The following is a 27,142-nucleotide window of genomic DNA, read 5'->3' as shown; positions in this document are numbered from 1 at the left end:
GCACAAAGTTCCGCTCAAAGATAAAAAAAACCTAAGATAGAAACAATATGAGCATGTACCCTGCTGTATGTACCGTAAGTAAATAGAAATTGTACATATAAATAAAATAGGGTACTTGCTAAGCACTATTTTTGATCAATAAGTGTAAAAGCCATCCAACCGCAAGAGGTGTACCCCAGTCAGGATGGCCCTAAATGGCCACAGAGTGAGCACACTCTTATACATTGTATGTAAACCAACTTATGCTCCGGCTCATTTCTTTGGTTTTGCTGTACTTTTTTTGTACTTTGTACAAACAGGAGTGTGGCTCCCATTTTTGAGCTAGACATTTCATTTATACAGCTTCCCATGTCCAGGTGTCCGACCAGTCGGACTCCGGTCCTGCACTGCCCCATCTACATTGAGGTCATCTGACATTAGGTGAGGATTTAAACCTATATGATAGGACCATGACTATTGAGGTACACCTTGTTGATGTGGGTTGGCTTTTACTCTTTTTTGATCAAAAACAGTGTTTACTAAGTACCATAAGTTATATACGTTTACATACTTATAGCAGGGTATTTGCTCATTTTGTTTCTATCTTAGGTTTTGTTAAATGCGCACAGTGTGAACATGCTCTTATATGTTGCTTGCATACCAACTTATGCTCTGACTCATTTTTTTTTATTTTGCTTTAAACTGCATTTTGGGGTTATGAGGATTTTAATACATGATCAGGCCAATGCAGATCTGGAATTTTTTTCCAAAGTGAAAGAGAGTTGGAGAAAAAATTACTTTGAAGTAAAGTGGAGATAAACAGTCGGTGGAGACGAACCATCTGGTTTATCTATCGAGGAAAGCCTCTTAACAAAAATAATATCCTACTATCATCTTTAAAAGCGTGACATTCATCTGTTAGACTGTTGGCATGCTGTTACCTGCTACGAAAAATTCTGATTCCAGAGAATGTCTTATGTGTTTTGTGAGATATTTCACATTCTGAGACAATATCACTTTGTAATGAATGTCAGATACTTATAATTATTGTAACTTTCTACATGTACAAGAATTTACCTGCTGTAATACCTCTTCCTATGTTCAAGATTATAACTACTATAATACTGCCCCCTATGTACAAGAATATAACTACTATAATACTGCCCCCTATGTACAAGAATAAAGCTACTATAATACTGCCCCTATGTACAAGAATATGACTTCTATAATACTGCCCCTATGTACAAGAATATAACTACTATAATACTGCCCCTATGTACAAGAATATAACTACTATAATACTGCCCCATATGTACAAGAATATAACAACTATAATACTGCCCCTATGTACAAGAATATGACTTCTATAATACTGCCCCTATGTACAAGAATATAACTACTATAATACTGCCCCTATGTACAAGAATATAACTTCTATAATACTGCCCCTATGTACAAGAATATAACAACTATAATACTGCCCCCTATGTACAAGAATCTAACTACTATAATGCTGCCCCTATGTACAAGAATAGAACTACTATAATAGTGCTCCAATGTACAAGAGTTTAATTACTATAATACTGCTCCCTATGTACAAGAATATATCTACTATAATACTGCCCCCTATGTACAAGAATATAAATACTATAATACTGCCCCCTATGTGCAAGAATATACAGTCATGGCCAAAAGTATTGACACCCCTGCAATTTTGTCAGATAATACTCAGTTTCTTCCTGAAAATGATTGCAAACACAAATTCTTTGGTATTATTATCTTCATTTAATTTGTCTTAAATGAAAAAACACAAAAAGAATTGTCCTAAAGCCAAATTGGATATAATTCCACACCAAACATAACAAAGAGGGTGGACAAAAGTATTGGCACTGTTCGAAAAATCATGTGATGCTTCTCTAATTTGTGTAATTAACAGCACCTATAACTTACCTGTGGCACCTAACAGGTGTTGGCAATAACTAAATCACACTTGCAGCCAGTTAACATGGATTAAAGTTGACTCAACCTCTGTCCTGTGTCCTTGTGTGTACCACATTGAGCATGGAGAAAAGAAAGAAGACCAAAGAACTGTCTGAGGACTTGAGAAACCAAATTGTGAGGAAGCATGAGCAATCTCAAGGCTACAAGTCCATCTCCAAAGACCAGAATGTTCCTGTGTCTATCGTGCGTAGTGTCATCAAGAAGTTTAAAGCCCATGGCACTGTGGCTAACCTCCCTAGATGTGGCCGGAAAAGAAAAATTGACAAGAGATTTCAACGCAAGATTGTGCGGATGTTGGATAAAGAACCTCGACTAACATCCAAACAAGTTCAAGCTGCCCTGCAGTCCGAGGGTACAACAGTGTCAACCCGTACTATCCGTCGGTGTCTGAATGAAAAGGGACTGTATGGTAGGAGACCCAGGAAGACTCCACTTCTTACCCCGAGACATAAAAAAGCCAGGCTGGAGTTTGCCAAAACTTACCTGAAAAAGCCTAAAACATTTTGGAAGAATGTTCTCTGGTCAGATGAGACAAAAGTAGAGCTTTTTGGGCAAAGGCATCAACATAGAGTTTACAGGAGAAAAAAAAAAATTCAAAGAAAAGTACACGGTCCCTAAAGTCAAACATGGCGGAGGTTCCCTGATGTTTTGGGGTTGCTTTGCTGCCTCTGGCACTGGACTGCGTGACCGTGTGCATGGCATTATGAAGTCAGAAGACTACCAACAAATTTTGCAGCATAATTTAGAGCCCAGTGTGAGAAAGCTGGGTCTCCCTCAGAGGTCATGGGTCTTCCAGCAGGACAATAACCCAAAACACACTTCAAAAAGCACTAGAAAATGGTTTGAGAGAAAGCACTGGAGACTTCTAAGGTGGCCAGCAATGAGTCCAGACCTGAATCCTATAGAACACCTGTGGAGAGATCTAAAAATGGCAGTTTGGAGAAGGCACCCTTCAAATATCAGGGACCTGGAGCAGTTTGCCAAAGAAGAATGGTCTAATATTCCAGCAGAGCATTGTAAGAAACTCATTGATGGTTACCGGAAGCGGTTGGTCGCAGTTATTTTGGCTAAAGGTTGTGCAATCAAGTATTAGGCTGAGGGTGCCAATACTTTTGTCCGGCCCATTTTTGGAGTTTTGTGTGAAATGATCAATGTTTTGCTTTTTGCTTCATTCTCTTTTGTGTTTTTTCATTTAAGACAAATTAAATGAAGATAATAATACCAAAGAATTTGTGTTTGCAATCATTTTCAGGAAGAAACTGAGTATTATCTGACAGAATTGCAGGGGTGTCAATACTTTTGGCCATAACAAGAGTTAGGACTGTCCCACAAGGGTTGCCGTGACGTGGCGGGATGGCTTCTACATTATTTTGATCAAAATTATGTTAACTAAATACCCTTATTATTACTATTATTACTACCTTCATGCAATTTTTGCAATATATTTTTTTACTTTTTTATTCCAGGATATTTGTTTTGTGTTTTGCTTTTGGTTTTCTCTGTGTAAAGGTCATGTGTTCATATGCAATTACATTTTGCATGCACATTAATTTACTTTTTCTGCTCAGACCCAGTTTCTCATTTGTTTCATTATGCATTCTGTGCATATAAGGGTGTGACCGCCCTGTTTCTGAGTTGGAAAATCCATCCTGTCTGGCCTATACTATTACTGGTGGTTCAGTCCCTCTGTCCTTGTTCACATTTACGTCACTTGACAAGTGGAAAGGTTTTAAATACAAGAGTTAGGACTGTCCCACAGGGGTTGCCGTGACGTGGCGGGATGGCTTCTACATTATTTTGATCAAAATTATGTTAACTAAATACCCTTATTATTACTATTATTACTACCTTCATGCAATTTTTGCAATATATTTTTTTACTTTTTTATTCCAGGATATTTGTTTTGTGTTTTGCTTTTGGTTTTCTCTGTGTAAAGGTCATGTGTTCATATGCAATTACATTTTGCATGCACATTATTTTACTTTTTCTGCTCAGACCCAGTTTCCCCTATGTACAAGAATATAACTACTATAATACTGCTCTATATGTACAAGAATATTATTATTATTATTTATTTATATAGCGCCATTAATTCCATGGTGCTGTACATGAGAAGGGGGGTTACATACAAAGTTATAGATATCGTTAACAGTAAACAAATTTACAATGACAGACTGGTACAGAGGGGAGGGGATCTTGTTTGTACTTGCGTATAATTTTTTGTACAGATGAACAAGGCACCTTCAGGTATCTTGAAATTGTACCCAAGGATGAGCTAGACTTTTGCAAGTCCACAATTATCTTCCTGATATCTTGGCTGATTTCTTTAGACTTTCCTGTAATGCTACACAAAGAAGCAGTGTGTTTCAGGTGTGCATTAAAATACATCAGAAGCTCCCAAACACATGATATCATATGGGCAGTCCAGAATTGTTTAAAGGCAAATTAATCTTAGTGTATGTAAACTTTTGACTTTGCAGTAAGTGATAAAAATGCCTTCATTCTCGCTCTCTCATTATTCTGGCATCTGGAAAATATTAATAATTATGGCAATCCTAATGGACCTAAAACATGAAAGGCTTATTCTGACTTCATGTCAGATATGGAGAAAAACATGCATATGTGTCTTTTTATATAGTGTATGTAAATGTCTTGTTTCAACTTTAAATATAAAGATGTCAGTCACATATATAATTAGAACAATGCTTATGTAGCTTACTGTAGATGTATTTAATTAATAACTAATTAAAGATCTGAAAAAATGGCATGATATTAATATCAGCCCACAATTGCATATTTAGTCTTTACTAGTTATTAAAACGGGGGGACCCCACAAAATGATGTACCCTTATAATTAATAACAAATAAAGGCTAGGCAAACAACTGCAGACTGATATTCATAGCTTAGGAAGGGGGCAAGGATATTGGCCCCCTCCCAGACTAAAAACATCAGCTTTCAGCCACCCTAGAAAAGGCACATCCATACGATGTGCCAATTCTGGTGCTTAGCCTTGCTCTTCCTATTTGTCTTCGTATGTTGGCAAGTGACATGATAGTTGGGGGGGTTGATATCACGTTTAGTTTGGCAGCTGACATCAAGCCCAGGGGTTAGTAAAGAAGAGGCTTTTAAAAGATACCCCCATTACTAACCACCTAGTCATATTGTAAATAAAAAAAAACCCCGAATAAAGTCCTTTAATTGAAATAAAGACACTGACAAATTTATTTAAATAAAAAATAAAGTTATACTCACCTTGATGCCTAAAACACTGAAACCCCGTGCGTGTTATCTGTAAAAGAATTAAAATAATAAACAACCTCAACTGTCTCTGACGTGAAGATAATCCTCTGATGCCCATGTCTCCTGCAAAAAGATTTTTTCAAAATGAGCAAATAAACATATTCCTCACCTCTCCGACTATAAAATAATAATCCATATGTCCTTTGATGAGTCTAGCGCTGATACATTTACTTAGCATGCTGACTGCTGTCATAATGCGAGTGTTCAGCATGCCAGGCAGCAGAGACAGTGAGCTGCACGTGCTAGCACAGCTCAGTGCCTTGTGGTGATGTGAGAAACTTGAGCAGAGTTCAAATCCATTGAATTCTGTTTACCTCACTGACTTCACCGCAAGCATAAGAACTTTTCCACTGCACACGCACAGTCAAGGGGCAAATGGATTATTAACTTCTCTTTGGAGAGGTGAAGAATATAGTTGTTCACTTTTTTAATACTTTACAGGGGACATGGGTATCAGAGGATTATCTTTACGTCGAGGACAGGTGAGGGATATGGTTATTATCTTAATTCTTTTACAGGTGACAGGTGGGATTCAGTGGATTAGGCATCAAGGTGAGTATAACTTTACTTTTTTATTTTTTAAATAAATATATTTCTCAGTGTCTTTATTTCAATTAAAGGACTTTATTCAGGATGTTTTAAATTTACAATAGAACTATGGGGTTAGTAATGGTCATGGATGCACCTTTTCTGGAGCAACTGGGAGCTGATGTTTTTAGTTTGGAAGGCGGACAATATCCATGCCCCCTTCCTAGCCTATTAATATCAACCCACAGCTGTTTGCCTAGCCTTTGCTGGTTATTTTTTTGTGTGTGTCCCCAAAGTTAATAACCAGTAAAGGCTAAGTATACAGCTATGTGCTGATATTAACAACCTGAGAACCTCCATGAGTATTACCCATCTTCCCAGGCTAATGTATAAACATTTGCCCCAGCTGTCCGCTTAACCTCTGCTGGTTAATAAAATTTTGGGGAATCACACACCATTTTCTTAAGAAATGTATTTATTTATTACTAAAATACATGTGCAGTAAGCTATACACGTAAAACACTGATTATATATGTCAATCACAACTTTCCACCTAATAAATATATATATACTGTATACCGTGTGTGTATGTATATATAGCGTATAAATATATATATACGCTATACATTTCCTTTGAAAACTATCTTTAACCCCTTAATGACAGCCAATACGTCTTATTACTGACCTGAGATATAAGACAATAGCATCCCCATACAGGGGACAATCCAGCAGCTGTCAGCTGTACACTATAGCTGACAACTTGCTGTATCACAAACGATCAGTGTTGATACCGTCCATATCTGTTTAACCCCATAGTTGCTGCTGTCAAAAGTGACTACATCAAATTAATGGTTAATAGATTGTGAGGGCTTCTGCTTTAATCTAATTGACACACCAAGATCATGATTGTGTGGTCCTGATGTTTGCAATAGCAATTCATGGCCAAATATCAGCCTTAAGCCCCCGTTACACATAGCGATATCACTAGCAATATCGCTGTAAAGTCACCGATTTTGTGACGTAGCAGCGATATTCCTAGCGATATCGCTACATGTGATACTTACCTCCGACCGGCTCCCCCGCTGATTATCGCTGGTCGCGCGAGAAGGTCCTGGATCATTTCTTGTCAGGCGCTTCCTGCTGGGCTTCCTGTGGTGCCGACGAGCGACGCGTGGACGCGGGCGGGAGGACGCAGGATCGCAGCGTCTGACAGGTAAGTAGCGACCCCCGACCCCAGCGATGTCGCTGGTGAGATCTGCCTGTGTGGCAGCTCACTAGCGACCACTTAGCGATGCACCAGCGATCCATATTGTTGTCGGGATCGCTGGTGCATCGCTATGTGTAACGGTACCCTTAGAGTCCTCCTGCTATAGCGGTCAGCTCAGAAGTTAGGGACATTTAGGTGGTAAACAAACACTTTTTCATTCCTGCTATACCACTTTGCATCAATTCCTGAAAATCACCCGAAGGGTTAATAAACTACCTGACAGCAGTTTTCAATATGTGGAGGGGTGCTGTTTTTAAAATGGTATCACGTTTGCGGTTTTGCAATATATGGGACCCTCAGTGTCACTTCAAACATAGAGAAGTCCCTCAAAAAAATTTTGTAAATTTCCTTGAAAAAAATGAAAAATGACTGCTACATTTTTAAACCTCCTAAAATGCTAAAAAATAAAATAGCATTTTACAAATGGTGCTGATGTAAGGCAGACATGTGGGAAATGTTATTTATTAATTTTCTAGTGTGGTATGACTATCTGGATTAAAGGGATAATCATTCAAAGTTTGAAAATTGCAATTTTTTTTACATTTTTGTCAAGTTTCTGATATTTTTTATAAACACAAAACATATCAACCTAAATTTACCATTATCATAAATTATAATGTGCCACGAAAAAAATAATCTCAAAATTAATGGGATTTGTTGAAGCATTCCAGAGTTATCACCACATAAAGTGACACTGGTCAGAATTTAAAAAATTGGCCCCGTCACTAAGGGGTTAAATGACAGAGAATTACTCTATGTAAAAGCTAATGTTAAAATCGCATTGCATACGGATTGGATTCGTATGTCATTGGAATGTCATTCGGTTGCTAGATGATAAAAAGAATCAAAATGCCACTTGCATGACACTCGTTCGACTTTTCAGGAACAAGATTGGACCGATTTTTTTTTTTTTAATTGTGATGATGGGTATGAGCCCTAAGGGGACCAAACTTTTATTCCTACTGAGAACCTGCAGGATCTTAATCTCAGACCGAACATCCCCTGCTTCAGATCCTTGAAATATTAGTCATCACTCAAGGGATTGGACTGACGGGAGAGGTCAACAGCCCCAGAACTCAGATGACTAAATGCACAAAGATAGGTGAAAAATAATTATGACGACCAAGTTTTCCTTGAAGTTAGAAATCTCTTCCCCTGGAAGCTATCCCTCCTAGCTTTGCACTGTCTGCACATTTGATTAGTTTACATTCAGTTCCCTTATTTAAATTATTTATAAAAATGTTGAACAACACTGGGGCTAGGGCATAGCCTTGTGGTACCCCACTTGAAACACTCTTCCTATTGGATGTGCAACTCTTTATTACCACCCTTTGAGTAGATCACTGAATCAGTTATGTATCCACCTAACAGTTGCCTTGTCCATTCCATACTTAGTCATTTTTTCAATAAGGATTGTATGAGATACTTTATCAAATGCTTTGCTGAAGTCAAGATATACTATATCTACCGCATTTCCCTGATCCACCCAGTCAGTGATTCCATTATAGAAGGAAATTAGATTAGTCTGGCATGACTTGTTTGCTACAAACCCATACTGGCTCTGGTTACTTACTGTATTCTTATCCAAGTACTTACATCAAGCTGTTTAAAAATATGTTCAAAGAACGTTCCTGGTATAGAAGTAAGGCTCACTGGCCTGTAATTTCCTGGTTCCTGTAACCTTCGTAATCTCTGTTTGATACCGCACATAAAGCTTATTTTAACGTGCAGTGGTGAGGGCCCCATTTTCTCCTTACATTACTATTGTACTATTTCCTGATGAGCACCATCGTGATGGTTAATCAGCTGCTGAATCAAGTTTTAATGGTCACAGTGTGATTGGAAGCTGTGCCAGATCCTTTTCTATATCTAACAGGGAACATGTTAGAGTCATAATCATAAGGAAAGCCTACATATATATGATGCCAAATCTGTGTTATGGTTTGACCAATTCCAAACAATTTTCTACAAAAAAAGAAACACAAAGCACACAAGTATCTACAGTAAGTGGTACAGAGCGAGCTGATGTATAAGGCCACGTTCACATGATCAGTATTTAGTCAGTATTTGACATCAGTATTTGTAAGCCAAAATCAGGAGAGGAGCAATCAGAGGAAAAGACTATAAGAAGAAAGAATATAATAGAAACACATCACCACTTCTGGTTTAGGCTTATAAATATTGATGTAAAATAGTGACCAAATACTGACCACATACTGAACGTGTGAATGTGAACTTAGGTTCAGCACATTACTTATTGGACCTTTCAGTAATAATCTATCCTGAAGCCCATGGTTCTGGCTACCAGGCACATATGCATTTTGTCAGCTCAGACACCTGCTGTTATGTGACTCCCAGTAGTATCACACAGATGCGAGAAACACACATTGTATTACTGGATTTATGGTGAAAGAAGCACTGAAAGTGTCACAAAACTGGATTAAAGCAATGAAACACATTGATGAATTCTGCATCATAGGGCAGGTGAAAACACCGTTTTCCCTCAATCCGAGAAAAACAGTTCAAATCTGCAGATCAGACTCTGATCGGAGTTTCATCAATGTGGGATCAGTTTAGTCTCTTCTCCCTCTCGGTCCTGTCAGTGCATGAAAATCGACCCGCGCTTGAACGCTGTACGATACCTTCCACTGACTTATAGGCAGGGGTCACCCCTGCAAGTGCAATGTGAGAAACTTGCGCGAGCCTCTCGCCTCAATACCCGGCACTGCCGCCGGCACTCGGGACCGGAGGCCTCAATACCCGGCACTACCGCCGGCACTCGGGACCGGAGGCCTCAATACCCGGCACTGCCGCCGGCACTCGGGATCGGAGCGCTCAGCTGCATAGAAAGACATGCAGCCGCACACTCCGATCCCAGGTGCCGGGTATTGACCCCGGCCATAGACTTGCATTGCCAACTTAGATCTGACACTCAGTTCATGGAAAAAATCTGACATGTGTACAGCAACATAGAGTAACATGGGTATAAGTGAAAACCACGGAGAGCACTCGACCGAGAAATTTGGTAGTGTGCACGAGCCCTTAAAGTGTCAAGATGCTGTGCCCAGTAAGTGATGCTGCAAGCTGGAAGACGGGCACAGGACCCGGCAGACACAGAACGTCTGAAAAAGATGTGTTGGTAGGGATCAGTGTAAATCAGCAGAGCTCACTGCAGATAAGAAAAGGAACAGGAACTTTTCTGATGAGTAGAAGCGTGACTTGTGAAAACACTGAGGACCGGGTGGTGACCGAGTGTTTTCGGTGTGCTTGAATAATATGTTTGAGTCCCCGCAGCTGCATGTCTTGCGGCTCTTCGACAGTCACAACACATTCAGGGATTGTCCCCATATATAATATACCTGTACTGTGCACTTGCGTGATTCCGATACACCCTGTGGCCATTTACTTGCTGCACATGTTCTGTTTTATGTAATATATATGTAATGTGCAGCACCATGACTCCCATGATTTCCATGGGTGCTATGAGCAGTAATATAGGCAGCAGGATGTAATTAGCAGCAATGTATTTTTTGTAAGCACTGAGAATGGGAAAACCACACAGGATACCACCATCCTGATTCATGCATGTAGTAAGCGGCAATTTGCTGAATTATGCTGCAGACAGCAAAAAAATGAACTTACCATTTGTTTACTGCAGGGTATTATCCATAGAAGCGGTAAGGGCTCTTTCACACATCCTAATATTTTTGGTACTGAAAAAACAGTACCAAAGATATCAGTGCCACACGTACCGGCCCATGGGAGTCAGCGGTACTGTTAACGCCATTCCCCGGCGCCGGGTGCAGAAGTGAAGACAAATCACATAATTGTCCCCTGTTCGTGCTGTGATCAGCACTAGCAGGGGAATGCTGAGAGTTGTATTCAACTGATAACAGTGAGAGCAGGAGCGGCTGATGGGAGTGTTCATCAGGCGCCGCCTGCGTTATAAATAAATAAATTAATTAAAAAATGATGTGGGTTCCCCTGTATTTTTGATAACCAGTCAGTTAAATCTGACAGCTGTGGGCTGCAACCCTCAGCTGTCAACTTCAACAAGGCTGGTTATCAACAATATAGGGAAAAATGACATGTGGTCCTCCCATTTTTGATAACAAGCCAAGTTAAAGGAGACAGCTGGGGGCTGGTATTTTCAGGCTGGTAAGGGGCCATGGAAATTGCCCCCCTCACCTAAAAATAGCAGCCCGCAGCCGCCCCAGGAAAGGTCCATCTATTAGCAAGGCTGGTTGAGTAAAAATGGGGGGGGACCCCATGCCGTTTTTTTTAAATTATTTGTTTAATAAATAATGTTGATAACCAGATTGATAGTCACATCAGCCACTCCCTGCTGTCACTGTTATCAGCTGAATACAATGCTCAACATTCTCCCCAGCTGGCACTGATTGCAGTGCGAGCAGGATTGAATGATCAGAGCAGTTTTCAACACATGATGCCAGGGAACAGCGCGAACAGTACCGCTGCTTCCCAGGCACTGGTACGTGTCATAGATATGACACGGATGTCATCCGTGTGTCATCCATGTATGATCTGTGTGCAATTGTGCGGGACAGGCCAGTAGATTTGTCCCATGGACACATGCTCCATGGAAATACACTGATTTGCAAAGACTCATTCACTTGTATAGGTCTACATGTGTAAGTGCCTCCGGTACGTGTGAAAACTGTCACCACACGTGTCCATATGTACCAGATTACACAAATAGCCAGATATAGAAGCACCGCAATCAGAGAAGTGTATATTAAATCATTGTTTACCTGAGACAGTGCACCAATGGGGGGTGGGTGTGTGGACCATCTGAGCCCCCCATTGGTGCACTGTCTCAGGATCCCCAAATCCAGGTTTGAAAAACTTGTTGCATCATTCCCAAGAAGACTCATGGCTGTACTAGCTCAAAACGTGCTTCTACACAATACTGATCAAAGGGTCTGAATACTTATGACCATGGGATATTTCAGTATTCCATTTTTAATAAATTTGCAAAAATTTCTACATTTCTGATTTTTTTCAGTCAAGATGGGGTGCAGAGTGTACATTAATGAGAAAAAAAATGAACTTTTTTGAATTTACCAAATGGCTGCAATGAAACAAGGAGTGAAAAAGGGGCAGTATTATAGTAGTTATATTCTTGTACATAGGGGGCAGTATTATAGTAGTTATATTCTTGTACATAGGGGCAGTATTATAGTAGTTATATTCTTGTACATAGGGGGCAGTATTATAGTAGTTATATTCTTGTACATAGGGGCAGTATTATAGTAGTTATATTCTTGTACATAGGGGGCAGTATTATAGTAGTTATATTCTTGTACATAGGAGCAGTATTATAGTAGTTATATTCTTGTACATAGGGAGCAGTATTATAGTAGTTATATTCTTATACATAGGGGCAGTATTATAGTAGTTATATTCTTGTACATAGGGGGCAGTATTATAGTAGTTATATTCTTGTACATAGGAGCAGTATTATAGTCGTTATATTCTTGTACATAGGGGGCAGTATTATAGTAGTTATATTCTTGTACATAGGGGCAGTATTATAGTAGTTATATTCTTGTACATAGGGGGCAGTATTATAGTAGTTATATTCTTGTACATAGGGGCAGTATTATAGTAGTTATATTCTTGTACATAGGGGCAGTATTATAGTAGTTATATTCTTGTACATAGGGGCAGTATTATAGTAGTTATAGTATTGTACATAGGGGTAGTATTATAGTAGTTATATTCTTGTACATAGGGGCAGTATTATAGTAGTTATATTCTTGTACATAGGGGCAGTATTATAGTAGTTATATTCTTGTACATAGGAGGCAGTATTATAGTAGTTATATTCTTGTACATAGGGGGCAGTATTATAGTAGTTATATTCTTGCACATAGGGGCAGTATTATAGTAGTTATATTCTTGTACATAGGGGCAGTATTATATTAGTTATATTCTTGTACATAGGAGCAGTATTATAGTAGTTATATTCTTGTACATAGGGGCAGTATTATAGTAGTTATATTCTTGTACATAGGGGTAGTATTATAGTAGTTATATTCTTGTACATAGGGGCAGTATTATAGTAGTTATATTCTTGTACATAGGGGCAGTATTATAGTAGTTATATTCTTGTACATAGGAGGCAGTATTATAGTAGTTATATTCTTGTACATAGGGGCAGTATTATAGTAGTTATATTCTTGCACATAGGGGCAGTATTATAGTAGTTATATTCTTGTACATAGGGGCAGTATTATATTAGTTATATTCTTGTACATAGGAGCAGTATTATAGTAGTTATATTCTTGTACATAGGGGCAGTATTATAGTAGTTATATTCTTGTACATAGGGGTAGTATTATAGTAGTTATATTCTTGTACATAGGGGCAGTATTATAGTAGTTATATTCTTGTACATAGGGGTTAGTATTATAGTAGTTATATTCTTCTTGTACATAGGAGCAGTATTATAGTAGTTATATTCTTGTACATAGAGAGCAGTACTATAGTAGTTATATCCTTGTACATAGAGGGCAGTATTATAGTAGTTATATTCTTGCACATAGGGGCAGTATTAGGGTAGTTGTATTCTTGTACATGGGGCAGTATTAAAGTAGTTATATTCTTGTACATAGGGGACAGTATTATCGTCGTTATATTCTTGTACATAGTAGCAGTATTATAGTAGTTATATTCTTGTACATAGGGGCAGTATTATAGTCGTTGTATTCTTGTACATAGGAGCAGTATTATAGTAGTTATATTCTTGTACATAGGGGGCAGTATTATAGTCGTTATATTCTTGTACATAGGGGCAGTATTATAGTAGTTATATTCTTGCACATAGGGGCAGTATTATAGTAGTTATATTCTTGTACATAGGGGGCAGTATTATAGTAGTTATATTCTTGTACATAGGGGCAGTATTATAGTCATTATATTCTTGTACATAGGGGCAGTATTATAGTAGTTATATTCTTGTACCTAGGGGCAGTATTATAGTAGTTATATTCTTGTACATAGGAGTAGTATTATAGTAGTTATATTCTTGTACATAGGAGCAGTATTATAGTAGTTATATTCTTGTACATAGGGAGCAGTATTATAGTAGTTATATTCTTATACATAGGGGCAGTATTATAGTAGTTATATTCTTGTACATAGGGGGCAGTATTATAGTAGTTATATTCTTGTACATAGGAGCAGTATTATAGTCGTTATATTCTTGTACATAGGGGGCAGTATTATAGTAGTTATATTCTTGTACATAGGGGCAGTATTATAGTAGTTATATTCTTGTACATAGGGGGCAGTATTATAGTAGTTATATTCTTGTACATAGGGGCAGTATTATAGTAGTTATATTCTTGTACATAGGGGCAGTATTATAGTAGTTATATTCTTGTACATAGGGGCAGTATTATAGTAGTTATAGTATTGTACATAGGGGTAGTATTATAGTAGTTATATTCTTGTACATAGGGGCAGTATTATAGTAGTTATATTCTTGTACATAGGGGCAGTATTATAGTAGTTATATTCTTGTACATAGGAGGCAGTATTATAGTAGTTATATTCTTGTACATAGGGGGCAGTATTATAGTAGTTATATTCTTGCACATAGGGGCAGTATTATAGTAGTTATATTCTTGTACATAGGGGCAGTATTATATTAGTTATATTCTTGTACATAGGAGCAGTATTATAGTAGTTATATTCTTGTACATAGGGGCAGTATTATAGTAGTTATATTCTTGTACATAGGGGTAGTATTATAGTAGTTATATTCTTGTACATAGGGGCAGTATTATAGTAGTTATATTCTTGTACATAGGGGCAGTATTATAGTAGTTATATTCTTGTACATAGGAGGCAGTATTATAGTAGTTATATTCTTGTACATAGGGGCAGTATTATAGTAGTTATATTCTTGCACATAGGGGCAGTATTATAGTAGTTATATTCTTGTACATAGGGGCAGTATTATATTAGTTATATTCTTGTACATAGGAGCAGTATTATAGTCGTTATATTCTTGTACATAGGGGTTAGTATTATAGTAGTTATATTCTTCTTGTACATAGGAGCAGTATTATAGTAGTTATATTCTTGTACATAGAGAGCAGTACTATAGTAGTTATATCCTTGTACATAGAGGGCAGTATTATAGTAGTTATATTCTTGCACATAGGGGCAGTATTAGGGTAGTTGTATTCTTGTACATGGGGCAGTATTAAAGTAGTTATATTCTTGTACATAGGGGACAGTATTATCGTCGTTATATTCTTGTACATAGTAGCAGTATTATAGTAGTTATATTCTTGTACATAGGGGCAGTATTATAGTCGTTGTATTCTTGTACATAGGAGCAGTATTATAGTAGTTATATTCTTGTACATAGGGGGCAGTATTATAGTCGTTATATTCTTGTACATAGGGGCAGTATTATAGTAGTTATATTCTTGCACATAGGGGCAGTATTATAGTAGTTATATTCTTGTACATAGGGGGCAGTATTATAGTAGTTATATTCTTGTACATAGGGGCAGTATTATAGTCATTATATTCTTGTACATAGGGGCAGTATTATAGTAGTTATATTCTTGTACCTAGGGGCAGTATTATAGTCGTTATATTCTTGTACATAGGAGTAGTATTATAGTAGTTATATTCTTGTACATAGGAGCAGTATTATAGTAGTTATATTCTTGTACATAGGAGCAGTATTATAGTATTTATAGTCTTGTACATAGGGAGCAGTATAATAGCAGATGGGAATGTCCAGCAATCATACCAATCAGGAGCGAGACAGGTTCTGTGTACCGGAGATGAACGTGCTTTGGTCCAACATGTGCAAATCAAACCAAGGACAAAAGCAAAAGACCTTGTGAAGATGATGGTGGAGGCTGGTAAATTGTGTCAATATCCACAGTGTACTGTATCAACATGGGCTGAATGGCCACTCTGCCAGGAAGAAGCCATTACTCCAAAAGAAGCACACAAAAGTCAGGTTAATGTTTCCAAATGCACACATGAACACAGCCCCTAATTTTTGGAGACATATCCTGTGGTTTGATGAAACTAAAATTGAACTTTTTGGACATAATGACCATCATTACAGTTGGAGAAAAATGGAGAAGCTTGGAAGACTAAGAACACCATCCCAACTGTGAAACACGGGGGTGGCAGCATCATGTTGTGGGGTTGTTTTTCTGCATGAGGGACATGCGCACTTCACAAAATAAATGGCATCATGAGAAATGAAGATTATGTGGCAATACTGAGGCAACATCGCAAGATATCAGCCAGGAAGTTAAGGCTTGGGCAGAAATGGGTCTTCCAAATGTACAATGACCTGAAGCATACTGCCAGAATGGTAACAAAGTGGCTTAAAGATAACAATGTCAATGTTTTGGAGCGGCCATCATGAAGCCCCGATCTCAATTCCATTGAAAATTCATGGGCAAAGCTGAAAAGGTCGGTGCGAGCAAGGAGATCTAAAAACCTGGATCAGTTACACCAGTTTTCTCAGGAGGAATGGGCCCAAATTCTGACCAACCATTGTGAGAAGCTTGTGGAAGGAGATCCCAAAGGTCTGACCCTAGTCATTCAGTTTAAGGACAATGGTACCAAATACTAACGAAATGTATGTAAACTTTTGACTTTGCAGTGAGTAATAAAAATGCCTTAAAACATTCTCTATCTCGGTCTCTCATTATTCTGCCATTTGGCAAATATTAATAATTATGGTAATCCTAATTGACCCAAAACGGGAAAAGGTTCATTCTGATCCTACGTCAGTTATTGAGAAAAACATGCATATATGTCTTTTTATATAGTGGATGGAAACTTCGGGTTTCAACTGTATCTATTCTATGTATATATCTATTCTATGTATTGTATTTTGACTTGCTGTGAGATTTTATTGTGCGTGGGTGATGAAATGTTGGGTTTTCAAAGACATGGTGCTCAAAAATTGGACAGCACATGCCTAGTCTGTGTGCCGTGAGATTTTTTCTTGCACCCAATGGATTGCTTTGGTGAGTCTCGTCTGATATACGAGGATAATCGCAGCATGCTGAAAACGTTTTTCTCAGTCCGATCTGAGAAAAAAAATTGCAGATGACTCTGAGCAGGGACTCCTAAAATAACATTAGTCAGAGCGGAATCCAAATTTTTATCGGATTTCACTAGTCCGTTTTTCTCACAAAAGAGTATGAGCCCTTACTCAGACTAAGCAGACTAACATTTCTAGAGCTTAATTAATTTCAACTGAAGGAGCAAAATTGTTTTAAGTATCAATGTTTCAGTCCAATATTGGGGAGTCCATTCATCGAGCAGTTATTGAGTGTTCACAGTCTTCTCTAGATTAGAAAATATTCATTAATCTCCGAGAAATGAAGGTCGTACAACTGGATTTCTTGCACTTCATGAACCAAGCAGGAGAAGATCTGGTCAACAATACGCAGTTTTGGATTTTATATCAACAAACATGAGAGCAGTGAAATCTGCTGGGCTGAAGAGCCCAGCATTTAAGAGGCATATCTTTTAAGTTCTTTTATAGATTGAGATTTCCTCAAGTAGACCTATTGCCAATATCAAGCTGGACAAGCTATCTCATATTCTAGTAGGCCTGTTGGGTCACTGAGGGGCATAGTTACCTCTATGGGGCAGAGAATACCAGCATCTTCTTCACAAAGATCTTCCACTCTAGATGGCCATGAAATAGACTATGTAGACAATCTTCTACTCCTGACAGTCAGCTTCTTTCCCATCTAGACAAACTAATCTTCTCTTCTTGGAGGTTACTAGATATAAATTGGAAGAAATTTGTCTCCCTCGGAAAATTAGCAACACCTTGAAATTTCTGAAAGGCCTCTAGTAATAGTCTATAAGATGTATGGAAGAAATTCTGGTTTTGTCTCAAAGTGCAGGCTTATTCTTTACAGCTCTACTCAATGTGCTTGAACATCTGCAATGTGGCTTCCATACCAATCTTAGAATCAAGACCCTCGTACCACTGATTACTGCTAACAAGTAATTACAGAGGGAGAAGTTACAGTCGGAAACCTTTGTGTAGACAGTCCTTAAACCTTAGTGTTGACATGTAACTTTTTGTCCTTTAAGGTCTGACATTTTGTGACCATCACAAGAGATTAGGGAAACTAACAGCACCTTCTCTTTCTGGTTCTACATGGTGGTCTTCTAAGGACTATTCCATGCTTTGTCCATAAGTTTCCAAAAACTTGTGTCAACAAAGTCATTATTACCAGTTTTTTCTCAAAAATCCACTGAATAATATTTTTTTTTCTCAATCAAAACCATTTTTGATGCTGTTCTCAGGCCCTAGGATGGGCTCAAACTCTTCTAAAGTCTCTACCAAGATGAAGAAGATAAACTGAATTTTATAACCTGGAAGAACTAATGCAGTTTCCCAACTTAAGTCTCATCCTATCAGATCTACTTCCATATCATAGGCAGGAGAAGTTCAAGATTCACTTCTTATCTGTAATGCCACATTCTGGTCATCCTCCTTGGCATTTGCAAAATATAACAGGTTTAACATTGAATTTTCCACAGCGTTAGCCATCTGCACAGTGTGTGCTAATTGCAATGCTTGTGTAATTACCCACCCTTACTTTTGGAGCTAGCCATATGTACTGCTTAAGAACAAAGTGGAAAGGGAAAAATTGTTACCTGTAATTTGACGTTCCTCGAGTCCAAAGACAACATTTGCCACCCGCCGTATAAACTATCCTATATATATATTATATTACACATGGGAGAATTGTAGGTGGTACTATACATCCTGTGTGCACCGACATAATTGTTTAATTGTTTCCTAGGAGGGAAGTCATAGGATAGAGGTAAGAGGCAAATATGGCATATGTCCTGTCTATGGACTCAAGGAAAGTAAAATTACATGAAACAAATTTTGCCTTTTAAGGTCCCGTTACATTTAGCGATGCACCAGCGATCCCGACAACGATACGACCCGGTCAGGATCGCTGGTGCATCGCTAAATGGTCGCTAGTGAGCTGCCACACAGGAAGATCTCACAGCGATGCAGCAGCGGTCGGCGGTCGATACTTACAGTACCTGTCACACGCAGCTCTGATGAGTGATGATGTCTTCCGCCCGTGTCCATGTGTCGCTCGTCGGCGCGAGCAGGAAGCCGACGACGAGAAATGGACCAGGACGATCTCGAGTGATCAACGATAGCCAGCAGGGGGGCCGGCCGGAGGTAAGTGTCACATGTAGCGAGATCGCTAGCGATATCGCTGTTGCGTCACAAAATCGGTGACGCTTTAGCGATATCGCTAGCGGTCTCGCTATGCGTGAAGGGGCTTAACACTGCCTCTTATGTACAAGAATATAACTAGTATAATACTGCCCCCTATGTACAAGAATATAACTAGTATAATACTGCACCCTATGTACAAGAATATAACTACTATAATACTGCTCCTATGTACAAGAATATACTATAATATTGCCCCCTATGTACAAGAATATAACTACTATAATACTGCCCCCTATGTACAAGAATATAGCTACTATAATACTGCCCCCTATGTACAAGAATATAACTACTATAATACTGCCCCTATGTACAAGAATATAACTACTATAATACTGCTCCCTATGTACAAGAATATAGCTACTATAATACTGCTCCCTATGTACAAGAATATAACTACTATAATACTGCTCTTCTGTATAAGAATATAACTACTATAATACTGCTCCCTATGTACAAGAATATAACTACTATAATACTGCTCCTATGTACAAGAATATAACTACTATAATACTGCTCTTCTGTATAAGAATATAACTACTATAATACTGCACCCTATGTACAAGAATATAACTACTATAATACTGCCCCCTGTGTACAAGAATATAACTACTATAATATTGCTCCTATGTACAAGAATATAACTACTATAATACTGCTCCCTATGTACAAGAATATAGCTACTATAATACTGCTCCCTATGTACAAGAATATAACTACTATAATACTGCTCATCTGTATAAGAATATAACTACTATAATACTGCACCCTATGTACAAGAATATAGCTACTATAATACTGCTCCCTATGTACAAGAATATAACTACTATAATACTGCCCCCTATGTACAAGAATATAGCTACTATAATACTGCTCCCTATGTACAAGAATATAACTACTATAATACTGCCCCCTATGTACAAGAATATATCTACTATAATACTGCCCCTATGTACAAGAATATAACTACTATAATATTGCCCCCTATATACAAGAATATAACAACTATAATACTGCCCCCTATGTACAAGAATATAGCTACTATAATACTGCCCCCTATGTACAAGAATATAACTACTATAATACTGCCCCTATGTACAAGAATATAACTACTATAATACTGCTCCCTATGTACAAGAATATAGCTACTATAATACTGCTCCCTATGGGCAAGAATATAACTACTATAATACTGCCCCTATGTACAAGAATATAGCTACTATAATACTGCCCCCTATGTACAAGAATATAACTACTATAATACTGCCTCTATGTACAAGAATATAACTACTATAATACTGCTCCCTATATACAAGAATATAACTACTATAATACTGCTCCCTATATACAAGAATATAACTACTATAATACTGCCCCCTATGTACAAGAACATAACTACTATAATACTGCCTCCTAGCTGTGAGGTTGTGTGTTTGTAGTTCTCCTGATGTCTGGAGCAAGCCCAGGGGGAGGCCACCCTGGGCGGGGTAACTCCCCAGGCAAGGCCCAGGCTTCCAGGCCTACACTGGGAACTAACACTCAAGCTGTGTCTAAGGCGGATGCAAGTCCCAAAGTTGTTTCTGAGGGAAAGAAAGCTCAGAATGGAAGTAGCAGCAAGAAAGATGAAGCTGTGAAAGTGCGTAAAGTAACGGAACAAGGAAAAGCCAAGGCTGTGGGTAAGAAAGTTCCAGTTAAGCAGTCGGCCAGCCAAGGCAAGCAGAGTAAAGTGCAACTAGGAGAAATCCAAAAGAAATCTACTGTTGAGAAGCTGAATGGAGGAAAGCAACCTGCAGCTCAGGAGGTGCCATCACCGGCCTCAGGTGTGCAGCTGACTCCCAGCAGACAGAGGAGAACCTCACTGGAGACACAGACGCTCCAGGAGAACCTGCAGCAGAAGCATGTGGTGGCCAGCATGGCGAGCTCAGGGCACACAAGGTCGCAGTCAGGCGGCAGCAGTAAAAGTGCTGTGGAGCCTGGAGCCACGAAACCAGCGGTGGTGAAAGTTAAGGAAATGTCTGGTTTCAAGCATCCGGGGACATTGCTGAAAGCAGGATCCCAGGAGGAGATGCCATGTGCACCTGAGCTTCAGGTCGCAGAGGAGATCCCAGGACTGGTCTAGAGGCTCGGGGAGTTACAGCAGCACAAAGAGTTGCTGCAGAAACAGAGAGACATGGGCTATAAGGTAAAGGCTGCTAATCCTGGTGGGTATCACACCTTTTATGATCAGACTCTGAGCACACTTGGTATACAGCTTGGTATACAGGAACTGTTTATGTCACACAAGCAGAACTCTGCAGGTTCCAGGTCAGACATTGTCCCAGGTGGACCCCAGAAGCAGGTGCGGCCAGTGCTGTAGCCTGCAAGTTTCTGCTTCCAAAAGGGTCAAATACTGCAGCCGCAGCAGCCTGCGGCAGATCCCAAGCAGCAGCATGTTGCGCAGATTCCGGCAGGTGTACCACAAGTCTCAGAATGCCAAGCACAGCAGCCTGCAGCAGATTCCAAGCAGCAGCATGGACTGCACTTTCCAGCAGAGGGACTACAAGTCTCAGAATGCCAAGCACAACAGTTGGGCAGTGGACATGTGCTGGTCATTACTGATGGTGCCCAGCAGGGCTCTGATGCTGGGGATAACCGCACTGTATCTGAGGGGTCGGGGGCTTGGGGGAGCACAGTATCTTTGGTGGACGCTGCACAGTCTGATAATGACATTGATGCTGATGATTACAATGTGCATGATAATGTCTGTGATTTCCCCCTTTTAATTTTGAGCACACAAGGTGTGGCTGCCCCTCCTGCTGCAGACCTTCACCTCGTCAGTCAACCAAATGTGACCCCGCACGGTCCCCCCAGTAATGCCTGGAGTCGTGGTGCTCCATCCTTTACCTCTGGTACCAATTATACAGGCCAGGTGTTTAAACGGAGAAACGTGCGTTTCCGGCACAGTGGTGCCAAGGAGGACCTGCCAGACAGGAGGTTTGTTGTCAGGGAGCTCTTGTGCCACCAGATGGGGTTTTTGCCAATCAGCATCCTGGCAGTGATTAATCTTCCAGACAGGCAGGGCTATGATGTCAGCTTTAAGCTCATGTCTGACCTGGACAGATTCTGGTCTAGTTTCCCCAAGTTTAGAGACACAGAGGGCTGGAGTAAGTTCAGCTTTATTCCTATCTCTAAGCCAGATACTGTCACCGAAAAATGTCATCTTCTGGAATGAGTATGTTCCCCCGCAGGACATTGTGGTGTGGCTCCGGAGGCATTGTGACCTGGTGGGTGGCGGGTTTTGGTGAAACTGCGCCAATGCAGTAACATCACTGCCCACTTACCCAACTCCTTCTTTATTGGGAGAGAGAGGGGTGTGTGTTTTTATCCTGGGCAGCCTCGTAAGTGCTTTAAATGTGGCAAGGCAGGTCACCTGGCAAATACCTGTACTGTGCTGAAGTGCAGCCTGTGTGGGGAGGTCGGCCATCTAGCTGTAGACTGCCAGAACATCAGGTGCAACCTCTGTGGGAAGATCGGTCACCCTCACAGGGACTGTCCAGACGCCTGGCACAATATCTGTAAGGACTTTCCTGACGAGGACTTGGTGGCAGGGGCAGAGATTCTGGAGGAGGCAGCTTTACTGTCAGGGGAAATACTGACCAGACCAGAGGTCCACCAGGGGTCTACTCAGCTAACACCAGAGCAGCAGGGTTCAGAGAGTGAACAGGGGAGTATGGAGGTTGTACCTCAGGGGCAGCAGTCACAGGAAGGCATTACTTCAGTGCTACCATCTGTGTCTGAAGAGAATAGCAATAATCAGAAAAGGAAGAAAAAGGACAAGGCCTCCCGTAAACCTGAGGAGTATTACACTGGCCAAGAAGCCGGGTAAAAATTCCGGAGATCTGCAGGTGTAATGGTCGTATCCAACAGGTTTGATGTTCTGTCTGAGTCTGACGGCGATTTTGAAGATGACCTTAAAAGAATTGACGCAGAGTGTGATAGGGACGCAGAGGACTGTCCTCTGCCAAAGCGGAAGCCCTTACCTGAGGGCAGTCGGGTAGAGTCTGAGATGGAGACCGGTGGTGAACAGAATAACTCCGACTCAGATCTGTGTCCAAAATCAGATAGGGAAAATCATTAGGAGAAATTAGGAAATGTTAAGGTACGGAAGGATGAGTCACTGGGTAGGAATATGATGAGCACTGTTTGCAAAGTTTTTTTTTTTTTCCCCCAAACTAGGAGTGTGGACTCCAAGTTAATTTGATATGTATAATCTGGATATGTAATGAATGTATGTACAATCCAAGTGAATTTAGTTTTGTATTAATGGAGGAATGTTGTTAAATTTATTTGTATTTGTTTGGTTTTTACAATAAAAATTGCCCACTATGTACAAGAATATAACTACTATAATACTGCTCCTATGTACAAGAGTATAACTACTATAATACTGCCCCTATGTACAAGAATATAACTACTATAATACTGCTCCCTATGTACAAGAATATAACTACTATAATACTGCTCCTGTGTACAAGAATATAACTACTATAATACTGCCTCTATGTACAAGAATATAACTACTATAATACTGCCCCTATGTACAAGAATATAACTACTATAATACTGCCCCTATGTACAAAAATATAACTACTATAATACTGCTCCCTATGTACAAGAATATAACTACTATAATACTGCCCCCTATGTACAATAATATAACTACTATAATACTGCTCTTCTGTATAAGAATATAACTACTATAATATTGCTCCCTACGTACAAGAATATAACTACTATAATACTGCTCCCTATGTACAAGAATATAACTACTATAATACTGCCTCTATGTACAAGAATATAGCTACTATAATACTGCTCCCTATGTACAAGAATATAACTACTATAATACTGCCCCTATGTACAAGAATATAACTACTATAATACTGCTCTTCTGTACAAGAATATAACTACTTTAATACTGCCCCCTATGTACAAGAATATAACTACTATAATATTGTCCCCTATGTACAAGAATATAACTACTATAATACTGCTCTCTATGTACAAGAATATAACTACTATAATACTGCTCTCTATGTACAAGAATATAACTACTATAATATTGTCCCCTATGTACAAGAATATAACTACTATAATACTGCCCCTATGTACAAGAATACAACTACTATAATGCTGTCTCCTATGTACAAGAATATACCTACTATAATACTGCGCCTATGTACAAGAATATAACTACTATAATACTGCCCCTATGTACAAGAATACAACTACTATAATACTGCCCCCTATGTACAAGAATATAACTACTATAATACTGCCCCTATGTACAAGAATACAACTACTATAATGCTGTCTCCTATGTACAAGAATATAACTACTATAATACTGCCCCTATGTACAAGAATATAACTACTATAATACTGCCCCCTATGTACAAGAATATAACTACTATAATACTGCCCCTATGTACAAGAATACAACTACTATAATGCTGTCTCCTATGTACAAGAATATAACTACTATAATACTGCTCCTATGTACAAGAATATAACTACTATAATACTGCTCCTATTTACGAGAATATAACTACTATAATACTGCCCCTATATACAAGAATATAACTACTATAATACTGCTCCTATGTACAAGAATATAACTACTATAATACTGCTCCTATGTACAAGAATATAACTACTATAATACTGCTCCTATGTACAAGAATATAACTACTATAATACTGCCCCTATGTACAAGAATATAACTACTATAATACTGCTCCTATGTACAAGAATATAACTACTATAATACTGCTCCTATTTACGAGAATATAACTACTATAATACTGCCCCTATATACAAGAATATAACTACTATAATACTGCTCCTATGTACAAGAATATAACTACTATAATACTGCTCCTATGTACAAGAATATAACTACTATAATACTGCTCCTATGTACAAGAATATAACTACTATAATACTGCCCCCTATGTACAAGAATATAACTACTATAATACTGCTCCTATGTACAAGAATATAACTACTATAATACTGCCCCTATGTACAAGAATATAACTACTATAATACTGCTCCTATGTACAAGAATATAACTACTATAATACTGCTCCTATGTACAAGAATATAACTACTATAATACTGCTCCTATTTACGAGAATATAACTACTATAATACTGCCCCTATATACAAGAATATAACTACTATAATACTGCTCCTATGTACAAGAATATAACTACTATAATACTGCTCCTATGTACAAGAATATAACTACTATAATACTGCTCCTATGTACAAGAATATAACTACTATAATACTGCCCCTATGTACAAGAATATAACTACTATAATACTGCTCCTATGTACAAGAATATAACTACTATAATACTGCTCCTATTTACGAGAATATAACTACTATAATACTGCCCCTATATACAAGAATATAACTACTATAATACTGCTCCTATGTACAAGAATATAACTACTATAATACTGCTCCTATGTACAAGAATATAACTACTATAATACTGCTCCTATGTACAAGAATATAACTACTATAATACTGCCCCCTATGTACAAGAATATAACTACTATAATACTGCTCCTATGTACAAGAATATAACTACTATAATACTGCTCCCTATGGGCAAGAATATAACTACTACAATACTGCCCCTATGTCTAAAAATATAACTACTATAATACTGCTCCTATTTACAAGAATGTAACTACTATAATGCTACTAAATTTGGGTACAGTTCTGGTACCCGAACCAAACTTTGAACTAAAGTTTGGGTCTGGTGCGAGAACCCGAACTTCCTCATTCCTACTCATGAGGCTTAGACTAGTAATGAGGCGCCATGTTATTAATGCAGAGATCACTTTACTCCGGCATGGGCATGAAGCAGCGTTGGCTAAGATGCGCTATGCTTTGGTGCTCTGCGATATCAGTGGAATATCACTAGACCTACTTCATGTGGGATAAACATCTCACATGTTTCCGTTCTAATTTACTCCCAAATTGATGGTATCCGCCTCGGTAACAGTGTTCTGTACACTTGCCGGGGCGGCATTCACTGACAATGATACAAAGGGCAGAGACAGACTGCCGTATTTCTGTGTGAGAATCGTATGGTAAAACCCGCACTGGCTGTCGGCTCTCCTGACCTGAGCTTGACAGCGGCATAGTAATCCATCACACTGTCATGCTCAGGTCAGGAGAGGTGCCGGCCAGTCCGTGCAGTGCGATACGATTCTCGCACAAGAAATATGGCAGTCTGACTCTGCCCTAATGCTGATTGTGCAATGTGATAAGTGCCCGTTACTAAAACCACAAAAACTGGATCGAATTCACCTGACTTACAAATCACTTTTACACTTACATTTGTCGGCTTTTTTCTGAACCTTTCCTGAACTTTCTGCAGTGAAATTATTTATATTGTCAGGTTTAATTCACAGCTAATTCTGCTGCCTAAGAGCTCATAAAATTCAGATTGTATTCGGACCAATCTTGTTCTATGATTGGGTGTTCATCTGCGTTTTTTTTCCAGCTCGGATCAGATCACGATCAGACTGGAAGAAAAATCACATATTGCGATTGTAATCGAAAATTGGAGTGCATCCCGCAATAGAAGTCAGTGGGTGCGAGAAAAATTCACACAGCACTCAGTCCATGCGAATGCTGTCCGATTTCTACACACTGATCGCAATTGAAAAGCCGTCATAGTGATCTGCTGTGAAGACACT

The 27,142-nt window shown here is 38.9% G+C and overlaps 1 protein-coding gene across 1 annotated transcript in view; it reads right to left on the bottom strand.

The window, feature by feature from the left end:
- COL5A3 (collagen type V alpha 3 chain) overlaps nt 1-27,142 on the bottom strand; it is a 379,057-nt gene that overhangs the window by 177,614 nt on the left and 174,301 nt on the right. The window lies entirely within an intron of this gene.

The sequence above is a fragment of the Dendrobates tinctorius genome, unplaced genomic scaffold, assembly GCF_039654945.1.
Source record: "Dendrobates tinctorius isolate UK_male_01 unplaced genomic scaffold, ASM3965494v1 ptg000228l, whole genome shotgun sequence".
In the NCBI taxonomy this organism is placed as follows: Eukaryota; Metazoa; Chordata; class Amphibia; order Anura; family Dendrobatidae; genus Dendrobates; species Dendrobates tinctorius.
Note: the sequence above shows the minus strand (reverse complement) of the source record. Positions and strands in the feature narration are given on the sequence as shown.